The sequence below is a fragment of the Camelus bactrianus genome, chromosome 1 (assembly GCF_048773025.1).
Source record: "Camelus bactrianus isolate YW-2024 breed Bactrian camel chromosome 1, ASM4877302v1, whole genome shotgun sequence".
Taxonomy (NCBI): Eukaryota; Metazoa; Chordata; class Mammalia; order Artiodactyla; family Camelidae; genus Camelus; species Camelus bactrianus.
Window position 1 is genome coordinate 42,296,928 of NC_133539.1, and position 21,912 is coordinate 42,318,839.

Consider the following 21,912-nt stretch of genomic DNA (forward strand, 5'->3'; position numbering starts at 1 on the left):
TATTTATCATCTCTCATGGTTACCTTTTTTTTTTTTTTGTGGTGAGAACACTTAATGTCTACTCTCTTAGCAAATTTCAAGTAAAAAATATAGCATTATTAACTGTTGTCACCATTGCTATTCATTAGGTCTCCAGAACTACTTCCTGCATAACTGAAACTTTGGACCCTTTGACCAACATCTCCACATTTCCTTTACTGCTTCTTCCCCTAGTCCCTGGCAGCCACTGTTCTCCTCTGCTTTCCTGAGTTCAAGCTCTTAGATTCCATATACAAGTGAGATGTTGCAGTGTTTGTCTTTCTGTGTTTGTCTCATTTCATTTAGCGTAATGTCTCCCAGGTTTATCAATGTCGTTTCAAATGGCAGGCTTTCCTTTTTTATGCCCAAATAATATTTCATTTTGTGTTTGTATCTATATCTATATATTCTGTATGTATATTCACATTTTCTTTTTCCATTTGTCTATTGATGGACAATGGACACATGCTGTTTCTATATTGTGGTTATTGAGAATAATGTTGCAATGAACATGGGAATACAGATATTTCTTTGAGATACTGATTTTATTTCCTATGGGTAATACCTAGAAGTGGGATTACTGAATTATATAGGAGTTCTATTTTTAGTTTTTTAAGGAAATTCCATACTTTTTTTAAAAAAATTGAAGTCCAGTCAGTTTGCAATGTGTCAATTTCTGGGGAAAGAGGATGGGAAGGGATAAATTGGGAATCTGAGATTTGCAAATATTAACATACTGTTTTTCATAATGGATGTACCAATTTACCTTCCCAACAGCGTAAAAGGGTTTCTTTTTCTCCACTTCTTACCAATGCTTGTTATCTTTCGTCTTTTTGATAACAGCCATTCTGACAGGTGTGAGGTGGTATGTCACTGTGGTTTTGATTTGCATTTCCCTGGTGATTCGTAATGTTGAGCACCTTTTCATATACTTGTTTCCTATTTGTAGGTCTTCTTCTGAGAAATATGTGTTTAGGTCCTTTGCTCATTTTTAAAAAATTGGATTGATTATTTATTTATTTATTTATTTATTTATTTATTTATTTATGTTATTGAGTTTTAGGATTTCCTTATATATTTTGGATGTTAACTCTCTATCAGATGTACAGTTTAAAAATGTTTTCTCCCATTCCACAGGTTGTCTCTTCATTTTGTTGATTATTCCTTTTGCTATGCAGAAGCATTTTTAGAGTTTCAGGTCTTAATATGAAGTACTTAATCCATTTTGTGTTGATTTTTGTACACATTGTGTGGTAAAAGCCCAATATCATTCTTCTACATGTGACTATCTAGTTTCGCCAACACCATTTATTGAAGAGACTATCCTTTCCCCATTGTATGTTCTTGGCACCCTTATTGAAGGACACTAAAAAAAAAAAAAAAGAATATTACATGTCAATGTCCCTGAATAATATAGATGCAGAAATCCTCAACAAAATACTAGCAAACTGAATTCAACAGCCACATTAAAAGGATCATATACCATGATCAAATGAGATTTATTCCTGGGATGCAACGATTGTTCAACCTAGGCATATCAGTAAATATGATACGTCACATTTGTAGAAAAAAGAATAAAAATCATATGATCATCTCAGTAGATACATTTGAGCAAACTCAACATCCTTTAATGATGACAACTCTCAACAAATTAGCTTTGAAAGGAATGTACCTCAGTATAATAAAGTCCATATGAAAAGCCCACAGATTACATCATACTCAATGATGAAAAGCTAAAAGCTTTTGTCTAAGATTAGACACAAGACAATGATACTCACTTTCACTTCTACTCAGCAGAGAATTAGAAGTCCTAACTAAAGCAATTAGGCAAGAAAAAAAATCCAAATTAAAAAGGAAAAAATAAAATTGTCTTTGCAGATGACATGCTCTTACTTATAGAAAACCCTCAAGATTTCATCAAAAAACTGTTAGAACTAATAAAATAATTTAAGAAAGTTGAAGGCTACAAAATCAACATACAAAAATCAGTTGCATTTCTATACACTACCAACAAACTACCTGAAAATGAAATTAAGAAAACAATCCTGTTTATAGCAGCATCAAAAACAATAAAATACTTAGGAGTAAATATGACCAAATAGGTGAAAAATCTCTACGCTAAGACCTATGAGACTCTGATGAAAGATACTGAAGAAGACACAATTAAACGAAAGGATAGTTTGTGTTCATGGATTGAAGGAATATATATTGTTAAAATGCCCATACTACACAAAGTGATATACAGACTGAATGCAATCTCTAGCAAAATTTCAATGGCATTTTTCACAGAAATATAAAAAGTAATCCTAAAATTCATACAAAACTACAAAAATACACTAAATAGCCAAAGTAATCTTGAGAAAGAAGAACAAAACTGGAGACATTAAATTCCCTGATTTCAAAATATATTACAAGCATTATAATATTGGCATAAAAAAGACACATAGATCAATGGAACAGAGTAGAGAGTCCAGAAATAAATCCATGCATTTACAGTCAACTCATATTCTACAAGTTCTGTATTTTTTTATGAATGGAGTTCCTGAATACTTTCTGAGCCCATTCACTCTTATTTTACCACAGGTCAAATAAATAAGCATCACTGCTTTTATAATATGCATAAATTAAAAGTCGTAAATTGGAGGGATATTGCTAGAGGAAAACATAGAAAAAACAAAAATTTCTTCGAGTTGTTCCTAGAAGTAATCAGGAATTATGTCATATTTTTTCAGAGGTTTTCATTACAAAGAACTACACAAATTGAGAAACTGATGCATTTGCTACACTTTAAACTTTATAAAATGAACGTGCATGTCAAATATTTTATTTCCTAAGGATGCCAACAGGCTAATTACTGCTTTGTTTCATAGTCTCAGGATGAATATTAGGATTTTAGATTCTTGGGGTTAAAAGGTATGTTAGGCAACATTCTGTTAAGGTTTTTCTACCATTGAACAATTACAACAAAGCAAGAGTGGGTCATAATTTCAGCATCAAACTCTTCAGAGGTTAAACAGGCCATGTGGCGATTTGCTCAGAGCTGAGGCCCTGGAGCCAGGTCTAGATGGGAATCTCAGCTCCACCAGGTACTAGGTATTAATCTTGGGGACTTCCCTCAACTCTTCCAAGGCTCAGTTTCCTCTGATATCAGTTGGGGTAATAAAACCTAAGAATTAACTAGTTAATGTATATAAAATAGCATAATTCCAGGCACTAAGTACCCATATATGATCATCTAGTTATCTTACAGATATTTATCATCATTATCATTATTATATTACACCTATTAAAAATTCTTACTATATTTTTCTGTGTTGAAAAACATATATTTAACGCCAGCAAGACCATCATGCTAGAGACAAGTAAGAGCTTTCTGTGTTTTATCCTGTTTATACTGTGGACTGAGCATTCAGAACCAGGTGTATTGAACAATATAGGCCAGAAGAGATAAAGAAAAATTGTGGGGCAGATTAAAAGAAGATTAAGTTATAGACAGTCAGATGTCAGGCAAAGGGAAATGCAGAACTCGAGAATGGTCCCATCTGACCATTACTGAAAAGTCAGTAGGTCCCGTCCAGCAGGCAGAGATATTAGCAGAAATGCAGGTGGCAGATGAGTATTGGAGTCAGGTGAACCACTGAGGTTCCAGAAAATATGGCCATTCACCAGCAGCTGAGAGTGAAGAAATCTGTAAGAGCTGGACAAAGTACCAGGTCTCAGCAGTCAGTTAAGGCAAAGCTTTTGTCCTGTTAGCAGAGGAGTAAACTGGGATTTAGGGAAGCAGAGGTAGGAACCCAATCAGATAGAATGGGCCAATGCTGCTGGAGGTGGAACAGGATCAATGGCTCCATAGGTGCTTGGGGTCTACTGCAAAAACATTGAGTACCAGGGGTCTTCAGCAGCTCAGACTACTTTAACAAAATGCCATAGACTGGGTGACTTAAACAGCAGACATTTATTTCTTACAATTCAGAGCCTGTGAAGTCCAAGATCGGGGTGCTAGCATGGATAAGTTCTTGTGAGGGCCTTTTTCCTAGCTGGTAGAAGGCTGCCTACTCTCTGTATCCTCACATTTTTCTGGAGAGGATTTTAGGCAGTTGATGAATTTTACATATTTTAGAGCAGACTGAAGTCTAAAAAGTTGCATTTTTAAGGATCTCAGTGAAGTCACCACAAGGTTTCCAGACCATACTTGTAAACCTTGTACCCCAACGTTAAAACTTTACTAGACCTCTTTCTAATCCTCTTTTCCTTTCTACTTAAAACTTTATCTTAGAAACATTTACATTTGAGAAGGTAGAAAGATTTCCTAACACTGTGTAAAATTACTTCCTCTTTTTGATGAAAAGCATCCCCCCCCCTTTTTTTTCTTAATAGAAGGGAACAACTTTGCTATGTAGTTTATTTTGGGTAAAATTTTTGCTAAGATTTTTAAATCCTTTCCATGCTATTACTTAAATTTTTTTTAACTAGAAAGAAAAGAACGTATTAACAAGGAAGTTTTTGTTTCTAACTTGTTGGCCAATTCAAGCTCAGAATGTAGGGCTATCACAGTACCATGAGTTTTGTTTCCCTCTGAATTGCTCAAATAGACAGGGAATCCATAATTAGAGTAAGACTGGAAGAAACGGTGTGCTTTGAGAAGAAATGGAATTTCATTTAAAAGAAAGACCATTAGGAGCTTAGAGATTATGGAGAATTTAGACGCTGTGAGGATGTAGTTCTGTAGTTGGTAGTATCCAGGCTGCAGTGAGACTTTTGCGAGAACTTTCATGCAGATGCAGGTCAAGGGGATCTAATGATCTGAGAACCGAAATAGTCTTTGACTGTCACAATGAATCAAGTCAGGCTATTAATAATTATTGTTAGGCTATAGTCTTGAAAAGCTGAGCTAGTATGGTGAATTTCCCCTGGACATTATTTTTGTAAAGATGAGAAAGAGTGGGTAAATGTGAAAGAGTGTTTTATTGTCCAATTATGGTAGTGGAGGAGAGGATGAGAAAAAGAAAAATGAAAGCAAGATCAGCGGATTTCTAGATGCAGTTGGTAGGAAACACAACTTCTGTTGTGAAATCAGGAGAGGTGCTGTACGTGGCAAGCAGAGCATCAGTGGGAATTCCTGTTGGTGGATGAACCAGAGCAGCCGGGGCAGAGAGACAACCAACTTTTTATGCTGGTCACTGCCTGGCTTGTGAAGCCTGGTGGCGTTACTCTCATTATCCCAACCAGGTGGCACAGAATTACTAGGGAGAGGAGGGATATTTGCGGCAAGGGATTGGAATAAGCAGCTCCCAGAATTGGCAGCATCATGGAATCTCCAGGGCCTGTGAGGTCCAACCAGCTGAAAACCATTTAGCCAAGAGATTCGCCTCACCCTGATGTTATACTGGCTCAAAACGGAAACAGGAAAAGAAGGAATTACATCACACCATTTCCCAGTGCTACTTGGAATTTCCCCAGAATTTCCATTCCAATACCAAGCTATATTAATTAAAATAGGATTAAGTAAACAAAATACAGAAGATTTTGAGGTGGGAGAATGGTAAACTGCTTGATGGTATTTTATTTACCAGAATAGTCCAGTAAAAATCTTTATAGGATTTCTCTCTCTTTTTTAAATAAAAAAGAAAAGAAGTATTCTACAAATACAGTGTTTGCTTTCATAGAGTATAATCAGCTCTATTTCATATTAAACTCTTAAAAAATCTGATTGTATATAGTGAAATATGAATGTTTTCTAGAATTTACTAACATATGTGGTACTCTTTTGAACACTAGGGGTCTTATTGCTACATTTCACTTTCTGGAGGGGCAGATTTTATGGAAAACCTGATGTTTAGCCTCCTGTGTGTAGTCATAATTTTGGGTGTGATATTTCCACCCATTCACTAAATATTTATTGAGCACTTGGTAGGCACCATGGATTGTTAAATTTTGAGGCTGCCAAATTAACTGGCTTTGAAATCCTTTAAGAAGCTGTCAGATAAGGCTTGAGATCAGCTGCCCAGGCTTGAGATCAGCAGGCATATGGGGTCACTGAGAGCTCTCACATTCCAAGTTATAAAAGCTGAAAAGCAATACAATTATTGAGGACAACTTCTATATTAGGCAGAAAACTTAGAGTTTTAAATTTTATTTAATTTATGTGTTTTATAATCATGGTGACATTCCAGATTAGAAACTTTTAATATATTAATTTTTCTGTGAATATATAATTCCTTTTCTACTGTGTTGTTAATTTAGCTATCCCTGGAATTTCACCTTTTAGCTGATCCCTTGAATTTTCTTTGCTTAACAGTACAATATGCTACTGATGACTGCTGCTGGAAAAATCCTTCTAGAGCAGTGCTGTCCCATAGAAACGTGATATGAATCACAGATGTAATTAAAATCTTTTAGTAGCCATCTTAAAAGAATACAAAGAAACAGGTGAAATTAATTTAAACAATGCATTTTATTGAACCCACCATATCCCAAATATTATTATTTCAACATGTAATAATAAAAAATATATTCATGGAATGTTTTACATTCCCATTTTTCTGGTCCCAAGCTGTTTAAATCTGGCATGTATTTTCACACTAACAGCACATCTCTGTTTGGACTAGTTGCATTTTAGGTGCTCAATAGCCACATGTCAGTAGCTTCCATATAGGACATTGCAGATCTAAGAACATCTTTTCTACCCTTCCTGTTCCTGATGAAAAAATGATGATAAATTGTCAAGCATTGTAATTCCCCCATCAACAATCTCCAACCACCCATTAGCCTCATTTGTCTTCAGATCTTGTTCCTAGTAAAGTGAATCTGCTTGCTCTATCACTAAAATGACTTTCTCTTTTCTGTTTTTTACCCCTTTTGACCAACCCCTCACCTGCCAACCCATCAACCTTACCTGGTTTAAGATCTCAACCCACTTCCGCCCTCAGGAAGCTTTTACCAGATCTTGTTCTCTACTTTCCTTTGTACCCAGGTTGATGATCATGTTACCGATAGTCGATAGTTGATACCTGCATGTGTCTACAGTACCTACTTCGTATCATTTAATGTGTGTGGACATTCATCTCCTCAACTAGAAACTTTTGATTCTTTTATAGCCTCTCCTCACAATAGATCAAAATGCATGTTCACTAATTGGCTGACCAAGATCTAGTATGCTAAATTTTATAGAGGCTTAGATAAATTAAACTACTGAACCATATTTCTTATTCTGTGTAATTTCACAGGTTAGTTCATTTGTTTATCTACAATTTTTTTGTATATTTATGTATTTTTTTAATTGAAGTATAGTCAGCTTACAATCTTATGCCAATTTCTGTGTACAGCATAATGCTTCAGTCATACATGAACATACATATATTCATTTTAATATTCTTTTTCACTGTAGGTTACTACAAGATACCACATGTAGTTCCATGTACTATACAGTATGAACTTGTTGTTTATCTATTTTATATGTAGTAGTTAGTATCTGCAAGTCTCAAACTCCCAATTTATTCCTTCCCACCCCCTTCCCCCACTGGTAACCATAAGTTTGTTTTCGATGTCTGTGAATCTTTTTCTGTTTTGTAAGCAAGGTCATTTGTGTCATTTTTTTAGATTCTACATGTAAGTGATATATGGTATTTGTCTTTCTCTTTCTGGCTTACTTCACTTAGAATGACAGTCTCAAGGTCCATCCATGTTGCTGCAAATGGCATTATTCTTTTTTATGGCCCAGTAGTATTCCATTTTATAAATTATACCACAACTTCTTTATCCAGTCATCTGTCAATGGACATTTTGGTTGTTTCCATGTCTTGGCTATTGTAAATAGTGCTGCTATGAACATTGGGGTGCATGTATCTTTCTGAATTAAGGTTCCTTCAGGATATGTGCCTAGGAGTGGGATTGCTGGATCATATGGTAATGTTATTTTTAGTTTTTTGAGGAATCTCCATACTGTTTTTCATTTCTGCACCAAACTACATTCCCACCAACAGTGTAGGAGGGTTCCCCTTTCTCCACAGCCTCTCCAGCATTTATTGTTTGCGAACTTTTTAATGATGGCCATTTTGACTGGTGCAAGGTGATACCTCATTGTAGTTTTGATTTGCATTTCTCTAATAATTTGCAATATTGAGCATTTTTTTTCATGTGCCTATTGGCCATTTGTATATCTTCACTGGAGAATTGCTTGTTTAGGTCTTCTGCCCATTTTTGGATTGGGTTTTTTGTTTTTTTTATTTTTAAGTTGTATGAGCTGTTTATATATTTTATTATTAAGTTGTATGAGCTGTTTATATATTCTGTAAATTAAGCCCTTGTCAGTTTCATCTTTTGCAAATATATTCTCCCATTCTGTAGGTTGTCTTTTTCTTATGGTTTGCTTTGCTGTGCAAAGCTTATAAGTTTAATTAGGTCCCATTTGTTAATTTTTGCTTTTATTTCTATTGCCAGGGTAGACTGCCCGAGGAGTACATTGCTAAGATTTATGTCTGATAATGTTTTGCCTATGTTTTCTTTTAAGAGGTTTATTGTGTCTTACCTACTAAATATTAATTGAGCACTTATGAGTCAAAGACCATGCTAGGCAGTGGCAATACAGCATTCCCAGTACATCATGTACATGAATTAATGTCAACACAAAGTCTTCTGTGAGATTGAAATTTATATTACTGTTCTTATATCCATATCCCCTAATTTTTAGAATTATAGAACTGGAAAGGACAATAGACACCATATAGTGTTCGTACTCTGAATTTTGCAAAAGTGGAAACTGAAGTTCATGGGGATTATGTCATTTAACTAGATTGTGAAGCTTATTTGTGGGAGATCTGGGACTACAGCTCAGGTCTTAATTAATTTTTGTCCAGTACATTATGTTTCCTCAATATCATGATCACTGGAAAAAAGCACACGCATTTACAAATCTTGTGTAACAAACCTAAATTTTATAGCAAAAAACACAACTAACACTGTTGCATGCTGGAACCAATTTTCCACTTGAAAATTTTCTTTTGTCATAAATATTTTTCCTTCTCTTTACTGTGGCCGATTTTCAAAAGTGTTGCAGCTATCATAAGCAAGTCTTAATTTGTGGATTAGACGCAGTCAGAAGGAAAACAATATGTTCCTGAAAATTGATTACAGATTTCATTTTTCCATAACTTTCTGCTTGAAGGATTCTGGCTCATTAGTCAGTAAAAAGAGGTGTGCCTGTCACATGAAGATCTGCAAGGAATTTGATTAATGCTACTTCCAAAAGTAAATTTTAGGTTAACCTAGAGCTATACCTCAGATCAGAAAAATCCAGTTTCACATTATTGATTTTCACTTGTTAAAGTGACAGAGTAAGCAGAGTTTATAATGTTTATGGATGAAAGTGGTATATAGAATATTCTTTAATTAATATCTTAGTCTGTATATACAACAATGACATTTTATTAAACAGAAAATATATTTAATTTTTCTCTGCTTTGAGTATTTTTTAAGAGTGTTTTCCTTAATTAGGGTGCTATTTTAAAAGGTATCATTGTGGTAGAATACTATCTTCACAAAATATGTTTATTAAATTACTTCAGATCATTTTTAAGGGATAATCTTTTTTTTTTTTTTAATCTGAATAATTTCAGGTGCTTATTCCAGGTTCTCACCCTAGACCTAGTGGATTTGCATTTTTCTGTGGACTACTAACAGCCAATGGATTTGCATTTTTAATAAATCTTTCAGATGATTTTTATGCACATGAAATTTTGGGAACCTCTGATTTGAACACAGAAAAGAATATAAGTTTAAAAATATTCCTATCTCTCAAGACACTGATGTTTCCCTTGCCTGCTGTTTTTCCATGTTTTGTTACTGGAAGTAAAATCACCTGCTACCTATTAAGTTGATTGGTATGACCAGGTATTCTGAAGATTCTAGCTGACTCATTTGCTTAAATGAGTTAAATGGGTGTATTTAATTAAGTTATTTGAATTTCAATCAATGAAGCAATCAATAACTATTTTCAGAATAGCTACTCAAGCAAGGCTCTGCAGAAAAGAACTAAATGTGTTTCAGAGCTGAGCTTCCATAGTACTTTGTTAATGACTCCATCATACATGATCCCATTGTATTTACCACGTTGCTGTGTTGCTGTGTCCGTCTCTCTGCCTCGATGTGAATTCCATGATGGTTAGGTACTAAATCTTACTCATTTTTGTGACCCCAGATCCCAGGACCACGTTTGGTATGTAATAATCACCTACTACACATCTGTGTTTGGATTTTGAATGAACAGATATACCACTGAGATATGTTTCAGGAAGTAGGATAGAATGATCAAGTGGTTGTATTTGAAAGCAAGGGTGTGTTGCGACACCACAGGTAACTTGAGAGAAGTGTTCAAGGAAGTATGGGTGGGTTTCAATTTATACTTATTTTCATTAATTGTAGTGAAAATTACCCAAACTTTATGTGATACATTTCCACATTACTGCATAAGCATTTAATTTGTATTTATTTTTTATTGCTAGCTATGTTAAGCATTTCCTCCATTTATTTATTTGAAAAGTCTATTTCTTCTTGTATGAATTATCAACTTGTGTCTTGCCAATTTATCTATTGGAATATTGATGGATTTTTCTCACAGCTTTGCATGAACTTCTTATGTACTATAGATGGGAACCCTCTGCAAATAATATTTATTGAAGATATTGGTATCTATTTTATTTTTAGGTTGTTTTTATTATAAATACAAAGTTCATGTATTACTGTGTTTTCTCTTTATAACTTTGTCATAATCAAAGCATCAAACATTATTCTTCCAAAGAGCTGATATGCTTTTCTATTTTTCAGAATTTCAATGTTTAGATTAAAAATGTTTAATTATTGAATCTGATATGGTCTGCTTATGATATATTGGCTATTTTAGAGGTAAAAAGAATGAACTGATATAGTAATATAGTTTTTTAGCAAATGAATATGGAAGCTGGATGGAGTTGTGTGGGAGAAGGAGTTAACGTGTACAGAATGTGTGCTGTGTGCTCAGCAATTTACATACAGGCATGGGATCTGGTTAGGAGGCTTTTCTATTAACTCACTTTTTTTTTTTAAATTGAAGATTAGTCTGTTAACAATGTTGTGTCGATTTCTGTTGCTCAGCTTAATGTTTCAGTCATACACATACATACATACATTCGTTTTCATGTTCTTTTTCTTAACCCACTCTTGATATGACAAGAGCCTAAAGTACGGTGTTTGCGATCAGAGAAGGAAAAGAAGGGAGCAGTAAGACAGGCTCAGATAACTCCTACATCTTCCCTTTTCTCTTTATGCTGCACGATGAGTGTCTAACAATATCAGATGGAGAACATTGAAGAATTCCTAGTAATTTTGGGTTTTACAAAGAAAAACATTATTTTCTGGTACAAATAGTTATATGAGTGATTCAGGTAAAAGATTTATTTGGGGGGACCAAATTGTGTGTCTTGAGAATTGTTTTAGCTGAAAAAGCTACTAATCATGAGATTATTGTCTGTGGAACCAGAGGAGCTATATTGGCATCTTATCTATTATGGATTTATGCGTTTTTTTATGGATTTAGTATGATTTGGAAGAGATTTTAGGAAGTAAATGATGCACTTATGCCCTTTAGTTGTCATCTGTGGCTGGTTGCTCATCTGGATTCTATGACTTGTCCCAAAGGTACTTCTTGTGGTGTCAAAAGTAGGAGAATAGAGGACAACCCAAAACTTAACCTCACTTAAAACTAGTGAAACTAGTTAACCCAGTTACTTCTATCATTTGGGTGACAAAATTTTATAATGTTTGAGGAATATAAGGAAATAGTAAATATAATAATTACTAACATTTGAACAGGACCTTACTGTTTATTTATTTATTTATTTTTATTGAGGTATAGTCAGTTTACAGCGTTGTATCAATTTCTGGTGTACAGCACAATTCTTCAGTCATACACGAATATACGTATATTCAAGAACCTTACTGTTTACACACACTTTCATAATACATTATTTAATTTTCATAATAGCATGAGATAGAATTATCTTGAACCTAAAGCCTGCCTTCAGTTTCCATGCATTATACAATGCTGGAACCAGCAGAAAAGAAGTCTTAGAGTTGTCCAGTAACCAACATCAGATGTAAAGGGTTGTGGTGCCAAAGAGATTCCTCACCTTAACTTAGGAAAGGAAAACACAAACACGTGGATAAACAAAAGGAGATGGGCAAAAATCAAAAGCATATCTAAGGAAGAAGTTCCTCATAGTGAAGACTGAGTGTCTGGAGGAAGTTTCAGCCTTTCTTCCCTAGTTTGAGTCTACTCTTCGGAATGATTTGTAAACGTTCAAGCCTGCTAGCTAGAAATTGATTAATTGACACCCCCAAAGCATGTGAGACATTTTTAAGTAGTGACCCTCCACTCTTTAAGGTTGTTGATAATGATAATGATGATGATGATGATAAAAGTTACTGTTTACGGAGACTTACCATGGATCATGTACTATGCTGACAGATTTACATGAAATATGTCATCATCCTTACAACAATCTGATGAATACAAGCCCTATTTCCCCATTTATAAGTGAGGGGAAATGAAATGTAGAAGGTTGAATAACAGCTACTAAGTGGCTGAAATGTGATTGGATATCAGATGACCTGACTCCGACATTTGTGGATTGAACGACTGTGCTCTAATATAGGATGAATGTTGGGGACACTGTGGCAGAGTTGCCTGAACAAAAATCTTGCAGTGACATATCCTAACCAGATGAGCTCAGGTAAATTTCACACAATAGTCACTGATTATTCTTGTGAGTGGCTTTCATTGAGCAGCCTGGAAAACCTCCTGGTAGGCAGGATGTAGGGCTGAGTTCACTTCTGCACTGGGCCACTGAGAAAATGCCTGGTGCCTTTGTGAGGCAGCCAACGTGGCCACAGGTGGGAAGAGGGGGCCCTCCCAGGGAGCCCATCCAGCTGTAGGTCTATCATCATAACGTTTGGCTTTTCTCTATGACTGATGAGGCCTATTCTGTAGATGAGAAACCTGAAGTCCAGAGAGATTTGCCCAGTTTTATTAAATGTTTATCCTTGTTGGAGAGCAGGAAACAATGTTTTGGACTTGAAGAGGCTTTCATAAAGGTAAGTGGTGTGGAAGATAAAGTTCTCATGATCTCCTTTTTTGGAAAGCTGCTCTGGAAACTCAATATTAACTCCAGAACATTAATCAATCTAAATAATTCCCGTAGGGAGTAAAAAGCTTTCTATATTTGGTTCAGTTCTAAAAATACTAGACTCTAGTAGCAGAGAAGAGATATTTCTCTGGTAAGAAAATAAAATTTGTTCTTTTTTTTTTTTCTCAGAATGGTAACTTCCTCGTTTCTTGTCTTTTCAGAGAATATGTGTTCTGTCAGCAGCTAAGAGCATAGATCTGGTTGCTGATCAAGACTCTGAAGTGAGGCCTGAGAAAACACAGAGCTGAGGTAAGAAGTTCCAGGAAACACTGTAAATCCTGTCACGATGTTCTGTGGTATTTCACATGCTTAGAAAAAGGTGAACTTGAGGTGAATATTGAAAAAGGTAAAGTTCTCAGTTTAGCCTGAGAAACAGAAAACTGAAAAACAAAATGTGAATTTTTATTTTTAGTGTAATATAAGGATGGCCTTTTGCTTTTATTAAAAAGAGGAAACATTAGTTCATTTGAGTTTGGGACACTCTTTGGACAAACTCTAAATCTTTTATCATGATCCTTAAGGCTTTTCGTCTTTTGGCTTCACTGACCACATCACCTACTGTTCTCTCCTCACTCATGGTGCACTGGTCACACTGGCCTTCATTTATTTCCTTGCACACTTGTTTTGGCCTAAGAACCTTTTGCAGTTGCTGTTCCCTCTGCCTGAAATGCCTTTCCTGTAGCTTTTACTTGGTGGGTTCACTCTCATCATTCAGATCTCAGATCAAGTATCATCTCTTTAGAAGGCCTTTGCAAGACCACCCTAATCAGCCCTTGCGTCCCCTGCTGCCCACCATCTTGTGTGCTCTTCCATGGTTCTTCTCCCCTTTGGGACACTTGGGAAGATAACACTTTCCTTGCAGTCAGGCAAGCCTCTGGGACAAGTTTTGGGCAATAGGACATAGATAAAAGCGATGTGATGGTGGATTCTCATCAGCCTTGGCATTACCCAGGTATCATGCGTAAGAAAAACTCTAACTTTGTTGTCTTATGACACTGAGATTTTGGGGGTTGTTTGTTATTGCAACATAACTACCCTTATCCTGTCTACAACACCATCCTTCTGTTTTATTTTCTTCAGAGCACCTGTCCCTCTTTGAAGTGATCTCATTTATTTATTATTAATGTGTCCCCTACTTCCAAACATTGCCAGGTGCATTAGCTGTACACAGTGTACTAAAGGATTAACTTCCCATATAGTCTGTGGATTCCTAGCAAGCTCAAACAATCTTAACCAGGTCTTTGAGAACAGCCCTTAAGCCCTGTGCTGACTGCTTTGGCATGAGTCTGGTAAATAAGGAGGTGCCTCTGAATAGCACTTGATGAATTAGGCTGGGTGCTCACTACCTCAGTGCTCTCCCTGCACCAGCTCATTTCTCCTGAAGCGGACTTAAATTATTCCAAATTTAAGAACCAGGCAGAATGGTGTTGTTTCCCATCCCTAATGAGGATCTCCTCCAAATATTTACACAAGGAAAGAAGAGAATGTGTATTTCCAGAGCCTACACAGATTCTGCTCTCCCGTACCTCACCCTGTGTAGGTCAGGGGAACATGGTGGTCACAGCCATTGCAGCTCACCAGCCCTGCCTTGGATGTGTCAATTCAGTGTACAACACTTTTAAGGAATGTCCTCATGTAATAAATGAAGGGGTTGCACTGCATCCATAGTTTCCAAACTGTGATCCCCGAGGTGCTGTAGGAGAAACAGGAAGGAGATGATTGTGAGTTGATGTTTGTCTGTTCTCCCCTCCTTTGCTTCCTTTTCAGCCAAAGCATCTCTTAAAAAAAAAAGTTTATTTTTTTTATGTTGAGGAGTCTAAATAGCTATTCATTTCAAAATGGATTTTCTGATTTTAAACAAGTTTTAAAAAATCAGATTTGATATTTTCTAAAGACCCTTCTGCTTCCAAAGTTCTAAAAATCTAGGAGCCTATTATGTTCAAGTCACTGTGCTGGGCACAGTTCACAGTGTGATGAAAATGAAGAAGACGTTACCTCTGTCCTCCTGATTTAGCAGAAGAAAGAGACTCTTGCATGAATAATGTCAGGAAATGAATAAAGTTGGAAAAAGGCAGAAGGAGAGGAGAGTACCAGGTGTGGACTGCCTGTGGAAGTCACCACCGCGTGCAAGCCCTGCCGTTATGGCCCCTCTCAGCTGCCGTCCCAAGCAGCATGCTTGATGGTGGGGTGATTTCTCCAAGACTTGACACAGCAGCTTTTTATTTATTTATGTATTTTTAAATATCTTTTTCCTTTTTTCTCTCTTTCTTCTTTTTAAATTGAAGCATAGTCAGTTTACAATGTTGTGTCAATTTCTGGTGTACAACATAATGTTTCAGTCATACATACATTTTCATATTCTTTTTCACTATAGGTTACTACAAGATGTTGAATATAGTTCCCTGTGCTATACAGAAGAAACTTGCTGTTTATCTGTTTTATGTGTAATAGTTAGTATCTGCAAATCTCGAGCTCCCAATTTATCCCTTCCCACTCCTTCCCCCTCTGGTAACCATGAGTTTGTTTTCTGTGTTGACACAGGGGCTTTTATTGCTTCTTAATTGACTTTTGTACCTCAGCTCCCTAGTACTCAGCTTCTTGCTTTGTTTTTTGCTTATTCATCCCTGAGACTTTTGTCTGATATATTCCATGTCTTTAGCAATTTTCTTTCTTATTAAAAATGGTGGTCACATAGGTCTTGGCAATTTCAATTAGAATTCAAACACTTTTATACAAACACAAAATTTACTCCAATGTCAAGAGCTTCAGGAATAAGAAATATTGACCAATAAGAAATATCAAGTTTGTGTCCCTGGCCACCCTACTACCTTTGATGATTCAGATACAAGAGTGTTACTGTGTCTCATTTCAGCAGAGTCCTCTGATTCTCCTTGGTTCCAACACAGGGTCTACCACTAGCTGTCTTTGGATTTTGGGTTGTTATTTCACTTCACTTGGCTTCAGTTTCTTCTGTGTACAAAGAGGGTAGATTGTATTAACTTACTGTATTTTAATCTTTCTCTTCTTTTTGGTCATGCATTCATTTATTTAAATTTCTAATTTTAAAAATAGGAAATCTATTCATATGCCTTAAAATCCAAATGCTACAAACATACATAGAGTAAACCTTCTCACTCCTGTCTTCCATCTGCTCAGTTCCCATGCCCACCCTTCCCCACCGGTAACTATTTTTAATTACTTTTTGTTAGTTTTTTGGGTCTTCTTCCAGAAAATGTCCCTGCAAACATAGTCACATACAAATATCTTGCCTTATTAATATAGTTGAGGAGTGTACTGTGTACATTTTCTTTTCTCTAGATAGAATGTACCTTCATTCTTTTGTCCAGCTGGTGAGCATTCTGTTTTATCGGTACAGTTTAATTTATTTAACTAGCTTCCTAATAATAGCTATATGAGTTGCTATTATAACTATGTTGTAATAAATATCCTTGTGCATATGTCATCTTTAATGTATGTAAATATGTCTAAGAAGAAATTCCTAGAAGTGGAATTGCTAGGTGAAAGGGTGTATACCCTTTGTAAATTTCTAAGTTGATACCTGTAGTCAAATAGCCCTCCACAGGCATTGCACTACGTGACTCTCCCACTAGTAACATATGAAAGTGTCTGTTTCAGACACTCAGAATGTGCTGCCCAACTCTTGGATTTGTGCCAGTCTAGTAGGTTAGATATGGTATCTCAGTGCAGTTGTGATTTGTATTTTTTTTTTAACATTTTTTATTGATTTATAATCATTTTACAATGTTGTGTCAAATTCCAGTGTTCAGCACTGTGATTTGTATTTTTCTTTCTTATGATTCAAGTTAATCATCTTTTAAAGGTTTAAGAACTGTTTATATTTTAAAATTCTGTTCCTTATCCTGAGATTTCTCATGGCCTGATGGCAAAAACAACACTCCTCTGGTCTACCCACAGCTTCATCAAGCCATGTCTCCAAGTGATGGATGCCCACAGCACTCTGTCCAGCCTTTGCATTGATTTTACACTTGGAAACACTCTTGGTCTATCCTTCATCTTCCCTGTTCATCTCTTTTTAATTCAACGCTGTACATTTCTTTGGCCTTTGTATTGGAATTGCTTTTCAAGAGTAACTCTTCCAGCCAAAACAGTTGCTGAGACACTCACTAGGACTGCCTCATTGCTACACAATTCCTTACCGCCTCATTAACCATAAAACACAGAAAACAAAAACAAAAAGCAAGAAAAGCAGACAAAACAACTATGACCATTCCCTTTTTGTAGTAAAATCCAAGAAGATTGGATATTCTTTCACTGAGGAGAGAGTAACCAGTATCATCAGTGAGTGGAATTTTCCCGTGGCTTTTGGTTTGATAAGATTGTTTGCACTTAGATCCTGTGTAAAGACATATTTGCATCGGGATGCAAATTCATCATAGGGATGTAGAGGGACTTGGCAAAGAAGACTGGTATGTGAGAGTCCTTGGCAAATAACAAATGTGTGCAGAAAGGGATTGTGAGTCTTGATGGCATCTGACTGCTACATTCAGCTGTAGATCCTTCTATCAACTCTGAAGTGTCTGTGTTATTTGGTATTGGACATGACACAATATCCATATCCTCTGGCAAAGGGCTTTCAAAGACAAACAAAACACTTTAACTTTCCTGTATAGTAAACACCCATTTGCACTATCTAGATAGTTAATAGCATAATGCAGAAAATTTTGACAGGGTAGGTATGATCCAGGACTGGCTTCATGGGCATGTGAACTGTGCAGTTGCACAGGGCTCTGTGTCAGTAGGGCTCCATGCTTAGTTTAATGCTTCTCTGTCACCATCAAGAAATTCATAATAATTTTTGAACAAGGGGACTTGTCCCTCATTTTCATTCTGACCAAACCCCGCAAATTATTTAGTGGCCCTGATGCAACCCGTAGTTAGATTGTCTGGTGAATCATGTTGGTTTGTAGAGCAGAGTCCAATGGATTAGTGTTATTTATGAAACATCTGTGAATATCCTTCCTTCTATGATGGTAATTGATACTTCCATTTATAAATATCAGTTGGAAGTGACAACTCTATTCTTGGTCTTAACAGAAAGGGACAGTATTTATTTTAATCTTTCACAGCTTACTATAAAAAGCAGACCAGATACAGACATAAGGAGCAAAAGAAAGAGTGAAATATATTCCCTGTGTGCTTGTGAGTCAATATGGAGAACACCATTAAAATCCATTTCAAAGTTATACTAAGCATAGCCATTGCTTTTCCACATAAACATGCTAGGTCTCAATCCTAGATATAAATTTAAGCTGAAAAATCTTAATTCAAGTTAGTTGCAAAGAAGACACTCAGAAAGATTTGAAGATTCAAATTTGCCTCCTTGAGCCTAGAATTTTATTTTATTTTATTTTTGTAGTTTTGTATTTTTTAAATTGAAGTACAGTCAGTTACAACATACCAGTTTCTGGTGTACAGCACAATGTCCCAGTCATGCATATACATACATATATTCGTTTTCATATTCTTTTTCATTAAAAGTGATTATAAGATGTTGAACATAGTTCCCTGTGCTATACAGAAGAAACTTTTTTAAAAATCTGTTTTTATATATTGTGGTTAACATTTGTAAATCTCAAACTCCCAAATTTATCACTTCCCATCCCCTTCCCCCTGGTAACCATAAGACTACTTATTATGTCTATGAGTCTGTTTCTGTTTTGTAGATGAATTCATAGTGTCTCTTCTTCTTCTTCTCCTCCCCCTCCCCCTCCTCTTCTTCTTCTTTAGATTCCACATATGAATGATATATGATATTTTTCTTTCTCTTTCTGGCTTACTTCACTTAGAATGATGATCTCTAAGTCCACCCATGTTGCTACAAATGGCATTATTTTATTTTTTATGGCTGAGTAATATTCCATTATATAACTATACCACAACTTCTTTATCCAGTCATCTGTCCATGGACATTTAGGTTGCTTCCATGTCTTGGCTGTTGTAAGTAGTGCTGCTATGAACACTGGGGTGCATTTTTTTCAAATTAGAGTTCCCTCCAGATACATACCCAGAAGTGAGATTGCTGGATCATATTGTAGATCTGTTTTTAGTTTTATGAGGAATCCCCATACTGTTTTCCATAATGGCTGCACCAAACTACATTCCCACCAGCAGTGTAGGAGGGTTCCCTTTTCTCCACAGCCTCTCCAGCATTTATCATTCATGGACTTTTGAATGATGGCCATTCAGACTGGTGTGAGGTGATACTTTATTATAGTTTTGCATTTCTCTGATGATTGGTGATACTGAGCATTTTTTCATGTGCTTATTGAGCCTCAAATTTTAACTTATCATTTGATAAGTGGTTATAAAACAATCCAATACTAAAATAACATTCCCAAATAAGATACTCAAAAGTTTAACCTGAAGCTATTCTAAATGGTAAGTCCCTTTCCCTTTCTTTGAATCTACAAATTCAAGAAGAAAGTGAGTGATCTGCGCTCAGAAGGTAAAATTCAAGGGTAAACATGTATTGTCTTGTGTTGTTATGGAAAAAAAAAAAAAAACCCACAGCCCTTAGAAGCAAAAACAAAGTTAGGTTGACTTCAGTGTTAGGGATGTTATTACACAATCAATTCATCGTGTCATAATTGGAAATGTGAGAACCTGTTTAATAAAGAGAATCCTCATCTCTCTTGGAGCCTTAGGGAAGGGAGGAGTTACATACAAAGTAAAATTTGTTTCTATCACCCAGGACCTCTATGGGTTGGTAACAAACATTGTGCTTCTGTAAATGGCAGGCAAGCCATAATTTATGATACATTAATTTATTTTGCATGCTTTTTTTTTTTTGCTCTATGAGATTAAAAATCAGAACACCTTAAACACAGGGCCAAAGTTCAATTCTCGAATCAGTGTTTCTAGCTCAGATGTGATATTACTTTTAAAAACTCCTCAAATATTTTTGGAGGTCCCAGAAGAGCTCCCTTTATTGGCTTCCTTCAGACAATGAGCTGAAGATATAGGTCACTTGTCTTTATCTACAAAAGCAACATGGAAAGTGTGGTTGAGGTATTGTCTCTAGAAATGGATTCTTTTTATACATCTAAATTATTTTCAATTTAATCCATTTTTCAATTTGGATAATTTAGCTTCTTAAATTTTTATTTCAATTGTTAATTTTTTGGTTGTCTTTTATTATATCAACTGAAGTGTTGTCTTTCAATTTCCTATAATTTTTAGACACATCTAAATAAGCAGTAGGGTGAATTTTTTGACTCAACCTAATTTCTCCAGGCTCTGTTTATAGTAATAATTAAGAATCTACTGCTTTATATATCCAGAGGAAACTCTAATTTGAAAAGATATATGCACCCCAATGTTCATAGCAGCACTATTTATAAAAGCCAAGACATGGAAGCAACCCAAGTGCCCTTCAATAGATGAATGAGTAAAGAAGAATATATATATATTATTTTATTGAGAGAGAGAGAGAGAGAGAGAGAGAGAGAGAATAGGATACTGCTCAGCCATAAAAAAATAAAATAATGCTATTTGCAGCAATATGGATGGACCTGGAGATTGTCATACTAAGTGAAGGAAGCCAGAAAGAGAAAGAAAAATACAATATGATATCATTTATATGTGGAATCTAAAAAATGAGACAAATGAACTTATTTACAAAAGAGAAACAGACTTACAGACATAGAAAACAAACTTGGAGTTACTGGGGAGAAAGAGGGACAAATTGGGAGTTCAGGATTTTCAGATACTAACTACTATATATAAGATAGATACAGGAAGGCCCTACTGTATAGCACAGGGAACTATATTTAATACCTTGTAATAGCCTGTGATGAAACAGAATATAAAAAGTAATATATATGTATAACTGAATCACTATGCTGTACATCAGAAATTAATACAACATTGTAAACCAACTATACTTTAATAAAAAATTTTAAAAAGAATCTATTTATTATTTGGATCTTGATCAGTCCAATAGGAGCAGCTAATTTAATTTTAGGTGTTCTGAGTCTTTTTGTTGTTGAGAATCTGTCCTTGAATGAGATTATATTTACTAGGTCATTTTAATGAAGCTATTCATGGGGAACTCAACCAAAGGATCACTGATTCTCACCCATGTGAGCCAAAGTTGGAATAGCAGGTAGAGGAAGATGGGGTGGTGGGAAGCTTTGTAATGTATTATGAATTTAACAAGTTATTCAAAAATCTGATGCATAATACTAATGCCAGTTATTGGGTTTCTTAGGCACATTAAGCCATATGTGTGTGTGTGTGTGTGTGTGTGTGTGTGTGTATACTTCTAACCCTCCCAGTAACCTCATATAGTATTATTATCAGAGAGGTAAGAATTTGCTTGAACTCATAGTATATAGCAGTGTTGAAGCTATGCTGACTCCAGATCTGGCCCTCCAAACCCAGGTTCTTAACCACTGTCTCTTACTTAAAATTTCTAAATGTGACCACCACTCACCTGCTACCAGAATATCATTTCTGCTGTCAGATATGGTGAGTTTAGAGGCAGTTATCCAATTTGGGCATCATTATCATCATGATCATGATTAATAATAACAGCAGCTTTTATTGAGCATTTATTTACTCTTTGCACAGTCCAACTCTAAGTGATTTGTAAACATTACATTTAATGGGTATTATTAATATTCCCATTTTATAG

At 35.6% G+C, this 21,912-nt stretch overlaps 1 protein-coding gene across 4 annotated transcripts in view; it reads left to right on the forward strand.

Annotated features, from left to right (window-relative positions):
* The window catches only part of ZPLD1 (zona pellucida like domain containing 1), a 335,223-nt gene that overhangs the window by 22,965 nt on the left and 290,346 nt on the right, over window positions 1-21,912 (forward strand). For all 4 annotated transcript variants that reach the window (XM_074362581.1, XM_045503822.2, XM_045503821.2 and 1 more), the window contains exon 2: window positions 13,397-13,484. The gene's annotated coding sequence lies outside the window, so the exon portion shown is untranslated. The remainder of the gene's footprint in view (window positions 1-13,396; window positions 13,485-21,912) is intronic.